Below are 9,091 nucleotides of genomic sequence, written 5' to 3'. Positions count from 1 at the left end.
TGCAGTCATTCAGCTATTATTTTGAGTGACTGTTGTGAGCCACATATTTTTCTTGATGTAGATAGGTAATAACTAATGGGTTCTGACTCAGTGACCCCATGCACAACAGAATGAAACACTGACCAGTCTTGTGCTATCCTCACAATTGTTACATTTGAGGCCATTGTTGCTCGCACTGTGTCAATCCATCTCGTTGGGTGGGGGTGGGGGGGTCTTCCTTTTTTCATTTGACCCTCTACTTAATCAAGCTGATGTCCTTCTCCAGGGACTTGTACCTCCTGATAATGAATCCAAAGTATGAGAAACAGAGTCTCACCATCCTTGCTTCTAAGGAACATTCAGGCAACACTTCTTCCAACACAAATTTGTTTGTTCTTCTGGCAATCCATGGTACTTTTAATATTCTTCACCAACACCATAATTCAAATGCATCAATTCTTCTACAATCTTCCTTATTCACTGACCAATTTTAAAATGCATATGTGGCAACTGAAAATAAAATATCATGGCTTGTGTCCGGTGTATCTTAGTTCACAAACTGATATCTGTACCCATTGAGGAAGAATTTTGCAACAGATTTGCCTAATGCAATACTGCCTTTGGTTTCTTGACTACTGCTTCAATGACTATTGATAGTGGAGTCAAACAAATTGAAGTCTTTGACAACTTTAATCTTTTCTCCATTTATCATGATATCATGCACTGGTCCAGTTGTGAGCATTTATTTCTTTATACTGAGGTGAAATCCATACTGTAGTCTTTGATCTTCATCAATAAATATTTCAAGTGCTCTTCATTTCCAGCAAGCAAAGTTGTATCATCTCTATATCATAGGTTATTATTGAGTCTGCCTCAAATCATGATACCACATTCTTCTTAATATAATCCAGATTCTTGTATTGCTTGTTCTGTATACAGACAAAATAAGTACAGCGAGAGGCCAGCGTTCCTGATTTTAAACTATTCATTATCCCCTTGTTCTGTTCTAATGACTGTCTCTTGGTCTATATACAAGTTCCCCATGAGCACAATTTAGAATTCTAGAATCCCCATTCTTCACTTTATCTATACTTTGTCCTGACCCACACAGTCAAAAGCTTTTGCATAATCAACAAAGCACAGGTAAACATCTTTCTGGTATTCTCTGCTTATACTAAGATCCATCTGACATCAGCAAAGATATCCTTCATTTGATTTTTTTTCTGAATCCAGCTTGCATATCTTTAAGTTCCCTGTTGATGTGCTGTTGCAACCATTTTTAAATTATCTTCAACAAAAATTTTACTTTTGTGTAATATCAATGATGCTGTTTGATGATTACCACATTCCAATGGGTCACCTCTTTTTGGAATGGGCACAAATTAGAGATCCCTTATGGTCAGTTGGCCAGGTAGCTGTCTTCCAAATTTCTTGACACAGATGATTGAGAGACTCCAGTGCTGAGTCATTTGTGGAAACATGTCATTTGTGTTGCTTTTATTCCTGGAGCCTTGTTTTTCACCAAAGTCTTCATTGGAGCTTTGTTCAGTGCTATCAGTTCTTGATCATATACTACCTTTTGAAATGGCTGAACATTGACCATTTCTTTTTTGGCACAGTTATTTTGTGTATTCCTTCCATCTTCTTTTGATACTTTCTATATCATTCAATACAGTGCACATAGAATCCTTCAATATTGCAAGTTGAGGCTTAAATTTTTCCTTCAATTCAAAAAATTTTCTTCAATTCTTTTGGTTTGAAAATGCCCACCTTTTGGTTTCCTAACTTCAGGTCTTTGCTCATTTCCTTACAATACATTACTTCTGGAGTTACCCTTTGGAATTTTCTGTTCAGCTATTATACTATCTCATTTCTTCCATTAGCTTTCACTTCTCTACATTGAAAAACAAGTTTAAGAGGTTCTTCTCATGGCCATTTTTGTCTTTTCTTTCTCTCCTTTTAGCTTTCTTCCCACATGATATTCGTAATACAACTCTTCTAATCTCTGGTAGCGTAGTGGTTACGAATCGGGCTGAGAACCTTAAGGTCAGAGGTTCGAAACTACCAGCCGCTCTGCGGGAGAAAGATGAGGCTTTCTACTCCCGTAAGGATTTACACCCTCGGAAACCCTGTACAGGGTCGCTATGGGTCGGAACCGACTCTACGGCACTTAACAACAACAACAACAATCTTCAGTCATTCTCTGGTAGCGTAGTGGTTACGAATCGGGCTGCGAACCTTAAGGTCAGCGGTTCGAAACTACCAGCTGCTCTGCGGGAGAAAGATGAGGCTTTCTACTCCCGTAAGGATTTACACCCTCGGAAACCCTGTACAGGGTCGCTATGGGTCGGAACCGACTCGAAGGCACTTAACAACAACAACAATCTTCAGTCATTAGTGTCTAATGCACCAAATCTCTTCTTGAGGTGTTCTCTAAATCCGGACAGGATGTATTCAAGGTCATATTTTGACTCATGTGGCCTTTTAAAATTTTCTGCCACTTCAGCCTGAACTTGTATATGAGGAATTGATAGTTCCGCATTTGACCACTGGCCTTGTTTTAGCTGGTATTGAACTCCTCAACTGTTGTTCCCACAGATTTAGTCAATTTGACTCCTGTAAATTCTATTTGTAAGGTCTAGGTTTTTTAAAGAAGATATTTGCAATGAATAAGTCATAGGTCTTTCAAAATTCTATCATATGATCTCCAACATTATTTATATCATCACCAAGGCCATATTTTCCAATTACTGACCCTTCCTCTTATTTCCAAAGTTCACATTCCAAATTTCACAGTAATTATCAATGCACCTTAATTGAACGTTTGATCAATTTCAGACTAAAGAAGTTCATTTGTTGTTGTTGTTGTTGTTGTTAAGTGCTATCAAGTCAATTCTGACCCATAGCAATCCTGTATAGGGTTTCCAAGGAGCAACTGGTGAGCTTGAACCACCAAACTTGTAGTTCAAACAACTTTGCAGCCCTCAGCACCACACCAGGACTCCAAGAAGTTGGTAGAATTCCTTAATTTTATCATCTTTTTCTTTAGTGGTTCGTGTGTAAATCTGAATAATAGTGGTATGAACTGGTCTTCCTTGTAGGCATGTAGATTTTATCCTATCACAGACACCATTGTCATTCAAAATAAATCTTGAAATGTTCTTCTTAAGGATGAATGTGATAATATTCCTCTTAGTCATTTCCCGCATAGTAAACCATATAATTTTCTGATTTTAAATAGCCTATATCAGTCCATTTCAGTTAGCTAAGGCCTGGGATGTTGATCTTTATGCATTCCATTTCATTTTTTCCAAATTCTCTACATTCATACTTTGTACATTTATGTTCCAATTATTATTGGATATTTGCAGCTGTTTCTTCTAATTTGAGTTTTGCTCCATCAGCAAATGAAGGCCCTGAATGTTTTGCTCCATTTATGTCATTACTGTCAAATTTACTCTGAGGAGGCAGCTCTTTACCAGTCATATTTTCGGTGTCTTCCAATCTTAGCGGTTCATCTTCCAGCACTATATCTGGCAGTATCCCACTGCTATTCATAAGGTTTACATTGGCTAACTATTCAGACGGGGCTAGCCTCTCCTTCTTCCTAGTTTGTTTTACACTCTACTGAAACCTGTCCACCATGGGTGATCCTAATCATATTTAAAATACCAGTGGCATAGCTTCCAGCATCACAGCAACATACAATTACCATAGTATGAAAAGCTGACCAACAAATAAGGGACAGATTTTTCTAGACCTAAGAAAATCCACAATAAACAACCCAAAGAATTTTCATTCATGTAACTTACATTTTGCTTAGGAGAGATATACAGATAAGCACAAGTACAAATGAACACACGATTTTCCAGATGCTAGTAAGAGTTTGTTGTTAGGTGCTGTTGAGTTGATTCCAACTCATAGAGACCTTATGCACAACAGAACAAAACATCATCCTGTACTGTACCATCCTCACAATAGTTGCTAAGCTTGAACCCATTGCTGCTGTCATTGTGCCAATCCATCTTGTTAGGGATATTCCTCTTTTTCACTTACCTTCCACTTTACCTAACATGATATCCACTTTAACTAGCATGATAAGGGCTAGGGAGAAAAACAAAGCAGAGTAAAAGGGAAAGAACTGAGTGAAGAGTATTTGATAGAGGTCAGGCAAGAGAACAGCATATGTAAAGATCCTGAGACATAGTATGCTTACTAGGTCCAAAGCACAATAAAGAGACCTGTATGGTTCCATTAAAGAGGACAAAGAGGCAAATGACAAGAAATGAGGTCCAATGTACCTAAAATGGAAGGCCTTGATGATTTGTTTTTGGCAGAGTAGTGACATTATTTTATTCATATTTTAAAAGCATCACTCTGGTTGTATGCAAAGAATACACTATAAGAGGGTAATGGCAGATGCAGGCATAAGAGGTGACAGTTGAAAAAGTGAGAACTGATGAGTTCAGAAAGAATCATAATAGTGAAAGTAACATAAGTGGCCAGACTGTTCTAGAACTTTGTCAAAGAAAGAGCTCTCAGAATTTACTGATGACCTGGCTGTGAAGCCAAAAATAACTTTGAATTTTGGCCTGAGAAAGTAGAAGATAAATATGACTTCAAATAAGATGGGGAGGGTATGATGGTAACAGTCTAAGAATGAGGGTCAAAAGTTTAATTTTCAATATGATAAGTCTGGGAAGTCTATTAGATATCAAGATGGAGATGCAGACAGCTGAATATGTGAGACCAGAGTTCAACAGAGGCTGGAGGTATAGATTCAACATTTGAATGATCAGTCTAGCTAGGAATCAGGAATAGAGAATAAATACAAAGATTACTTTCTGAGTATTCCACAAAAGTTGTAAAGGTGAAAAGAACTGCAAAGGCGTTGGAAAAGAAAGAGTTCTGAAGGTAGGAGGAGCACTGAGAGAGAAGAATTCTAGAAAGCAGGTAAAAGAAATGTTTCAAGAAAGACATGAGTTTTGTCTAATGCAACCATAGGCTGAGTTATATAAGAACTGAGAATTTACTACTGGGTTTGGCAACACAAAAGTCACTAATAACTTTAATTAGAGTTGTCCCTATGTAGTGGCAGAGACAAGAGTCCGATTGGAGTTGCTCCAAGAGAACAGAGGAAGGCTGGGGTCGCCGTAAGGGCTCGGTGTGGGAGGTTGCTTTAGAGGGTGGCACTTCAGGGACGATGGCGGAGGGTGATAATCGCAGCACCAACCTGCTGGCTGCAGAAACAGCAAGTCTCAAATAACAACTGCAAGGATGGGGAGAGGTGATGCTGATGGCCGACAAGGTCCTCCGATGGCAAAGAGCCTGGTTTCCACCTGCAATCACGGGCGTGGTTTCTTTGGTATTTCTGACGATCTACTGCCTAGATCCATCTGTTCTGTCCGGTGTTTCCTGTTTCATTATGTTTTTGTGCTTGGCTTACTACCTTGTTCCCATCCTAGCACCTAGAATCTTTGGCTCCAATAAATGGACCACTGAGCAACAGCAAAGATTCCATGAAATTTGCAGCAATCTCGTGAAGACTCGCCACAGAACTGTGGGCTGGTGAAAACGCCTCTTTACACTGAAGGAAGAAAAGTCTTAAATGTACTTCATGACCATGATCCTTTCTCTTGCTGCGTTTGCCTGGGTGGGACAGCAAGTCCACAACCTTTTTCTCACCTACCTGATTGTAACTTTCACACTGTTGCTTCCTGGACTAAACCAACATGGAATCATTTCTAAGTACATTGGAATGGCCAAGAGGAAAATTAACAAGCTTCTCAAACACAAAGAAAAGAAGAATGAGTAATGCATCTGCTTTCTTCAGTGTGGTTATTGGAGTATACATTGTCCCTGGGAACAGTTGCTACTATGCTGTCTATACGAAAATGTTACACAAGTAGCTCTTTGCTCTCCCTCACTCTGCCCCTAGTTACTAGAAACTCACGACTTGCCAAGTAAAGCTTTGTGTGTGCCTAGTGTTGTACTGTCGAGTGTTGCTGGCTACAGTCTCAGCAGTTGTCCTCATATGGACAACTCATTAAGGGTAGTGACTTGTTGGTTTTTCTCCCCCATAGTTCATTGTATTATTTTCAGACAATTTCATTTAAAATGAGATAGTAGTGAACTTTATCCTTTACTACCTTTAGTTACTAGTGACTCCTGAAAATTGTTCGAGTTAATCTTTGCTTGCGGGAGTCATGGTCTGGGGCTACAGGAAGTTGGTCCTGCTGCCTGTTTCCACAGGCTGCTTACCAGGAACTGGCTGGCCTGAGCACAGAGACCACTATCACCACTGCTGATGAATAGGCCAATCCAGACTCACTCCTCATTCTGTGCATTTAGGGTGGAAGAGGAGTCCCCCATAGTATCAAAGGAAATGAATGCCATGCCCCTAGTATTTGCTGGTTTCTCCCTTGAGCCAAACTTATAATTTGTAGGCAACATTGATGTCTTTTAAATGGGGGCTCTTGACGGGCAGAGAGCTTTGGTCCCGACCCAGTTAGGCTTAGAGTAAGTCCTTAGAGCCTTTTCAATAGCAGACAAAAGATGGATGGCTTTTAACAGTTTTAATTGTAGTGGAATTTCCAGCTGACTGAAACTAAAGTGCATAAAATGTTAAAGCCCGTGTGTATGATCTTCACTGCAGGGACAAAAGTCTTAGGTTAGTCAGGATTCATTTCTGTAGAAGGTAGGTTATCTTCCTAATTTCTTAAAACCAGAAGTCTTTAAAAGTGCACCTCAAGCTTCTCGTCTTGTGGTCATGCTGGCTCCTTCAGTGTCCACACGTTTGGACTAGGTGTCTGACAGTTTCCCTCCATCTTTCTCTGCAGCAGGCAAGGGCTGTGGTAAGAACTGACTGTGACAATGATTGTTAGCTTCTGGCCTGCAGATATTTCCTAGCTCCTGGGAAAGCTGCTTAGAATCAGTCTGTCCTTTTCAGAAACTAGAAATTGAGAGTAGTTAAAATCTGTAAGAGTGATCCTCTGAGGGCCAACACTGTTGGGACATATTTGGGAACAATTAAACTCTGAACTAGATGTCATAGAGTTATGTGAATTTATTGCACTGATACTGTAAAACTTGGACCTTGTAGTATACCTGCCCCTAAATAAATATGTTCCCCTCTCTGTACTACTGTAGACAGTAGTGCCCATGTAGCATGTGATTTTTCATATGAAAATGACCTTCATTTTATTTGTTTCCTCATTGTATATAAAGCCTGATACCTTACCTGGGTATTTGTGTGTGTGTGTGTTCTACTGATGTTCTACTGATTAACTACTTTTACACTTTTAATGCTGCATTATTTCTTATACTTTGTTTTGTGTAAAAAGAAAAATTAAAAATGCAAAAAGCTGGATAAAAAAAAAAGAGAGAACAGAGGAAGAAAGGAGGTGATAACAAAGATTATATCAACACTTTTGAGGAGATTTAGTTCAAAGAGAGCAGAAAACCAAGGCAATAGTAGAGGGAATTCTGGGATCAAGGGAGGGTTGTTTTAAAATGATCATTGTTCATGTCCACCCATGTTGTAAGATGCTTAATGGATTCTTCATTTTTCATTAATGTTGCATAATATTTCATTATGTTTATAGTATTCCATAGGTTGTTTATTTTTCATACATTGATTGGCACTTAAGTTGTCTCCATCTCTTTACTAAAAAATGTTGCAATGAACATGGGTGTACAATTATGACAGAGGATCTTCAAAAAGTTTGTGGAAAAATCTATTATCATTTCATTCCATTTTATCATGAACTTTTTAAAGCCCTCTTGTATCTGTTTGTCTCATGACTCTTATTTCTTTAGGATATTTTTAGGAAATGGAACTGGAGGACAAGATGTTGAGTGAAATAAGTCAATCATAAAAGGGTAATTATTGCTTGAGTCCACTATTATAAAAAGCCAAGGATAGGTTTACTCAGGGGCGGGGGGAATTATTTGATGGTCAATTGAAATGGAGGGGGTGGAAAGGGAAAATCACTAACTAGATAATGTTGTTGTTGTTATTATATGCCATGGAGTTGGTTCCAACTCATAGTGACCCTATACAGGGCTTCCAAGGCTGTAAATCTTTACAGGAGCAGAAAGCCTCATCTTTCTTCCATGGAACAGCTGGTAGTTTCGAACTGCTAATCTTGTGGTTCGCAGCCCAATTCATAACCACTATGCTACCAGATAATTGTTGTTGTTGTTGTTAAGTGCCATCGAGTCGGCTACCAGATAATAGACATGTATTAATTTGAGTAAAGGGAAAGGTAATATACAGTAAGGGGGTGATAAGCACAATATTATTAAAGAAAAGAAAGACATGTAGAAGTGCATAGAAAGAGTTACAGACAACAAAAGTAAATACTATTACATACACAATTTTGTATTGTCAGCAATATCAAACATTAATCTGTAATAGGTATAAGTGCCATTGAGTCAGTTCCAACCCATAGTGACCCTCTATAGGGTTTCCTAGGAGCAGCTGGTGAGCTTGAACTGCCGACCTTGCAGTTCAAATGGCTTTGCAGTCTGGCAATTTAACCCACGGTGCCACACCAGGACAGACAGAAAAGATTTTTTTATAGTGCTTGAAGTGAAACAGCTCATTCTCTGCAAGTCATCTATGCTGTTCCTTAGGCTTTGCTCAAGTTGTTGAAGGACGGTGGTTTGTTTCATGGTTTTTGTATTTAAGTCTAATACACATGCTAATATGATAGAGACAATGTACTGTGTAGCCATGGTTTTCTGAAAAGTTTATGTTTTAGAAATTATATTTCAGATCTTAAATAAAATTTGTTTCTAAATTTCAAAGCAAAAAATAAAGGAAAGGGAACTGAGCAGAGAGGAAGGGACCTACTACCACCAAGAAGGAAAAGCCAGATGAGGAATGCATCCTTGGACTTGAAATCCCTTCCCTGAGATGCTTCTAGATCCAGGGAAAGATTGATGCCAAGATACATGGCGATCTCCAAGGAATGCTGGGCCTACAGATGCTGAACGGAGACAAGAACCTTTTTCTAAAGCAAGTGCTTTCTGTTTGTTAAAGCCATCCACTTGTCATACGTCTGTTATAGCAGCACTAGATAACTCAGACACTGGTCATTAAATTAAA

The 9,091-nt window shown here is 38.9% G+C and overlaps 1 pseudogene; it reads left to right on the top strand.

The window, feature by feature from the left end:
• The first annotated feature begins 5,182 nt into the window (after positions 1-5,182).
• On the top strand, positions 5,183-5,794 carry LOC102834100 (annotated as a pseudogene).
• Positions 5,795-9,091: the final 3,297 nt, after the last annotated feature.

Source organism: Chrysochloris asiatica, unplaced genomic scaffold (genome assembly GCF_000296735.1).
Source record: "Chrysochloris asiatica unplaced genomic scaffold, ChrAsi1.0 scaffold00011, whole genome shotgun sequence".
In the NCBI taxonomy this organism is placed as follows: Eukaryota; Metazoa; Chordata; class Mammalia; order Afrosoricida; family Chrysochloridae; genus Chrysochloris; species Chrysochloris asiatica.
The sequence above is the reverse complement of the archived record's forward strand: the minus strand, read 5'-3'. Positions and strand labels throughout refer to the sequence as shown.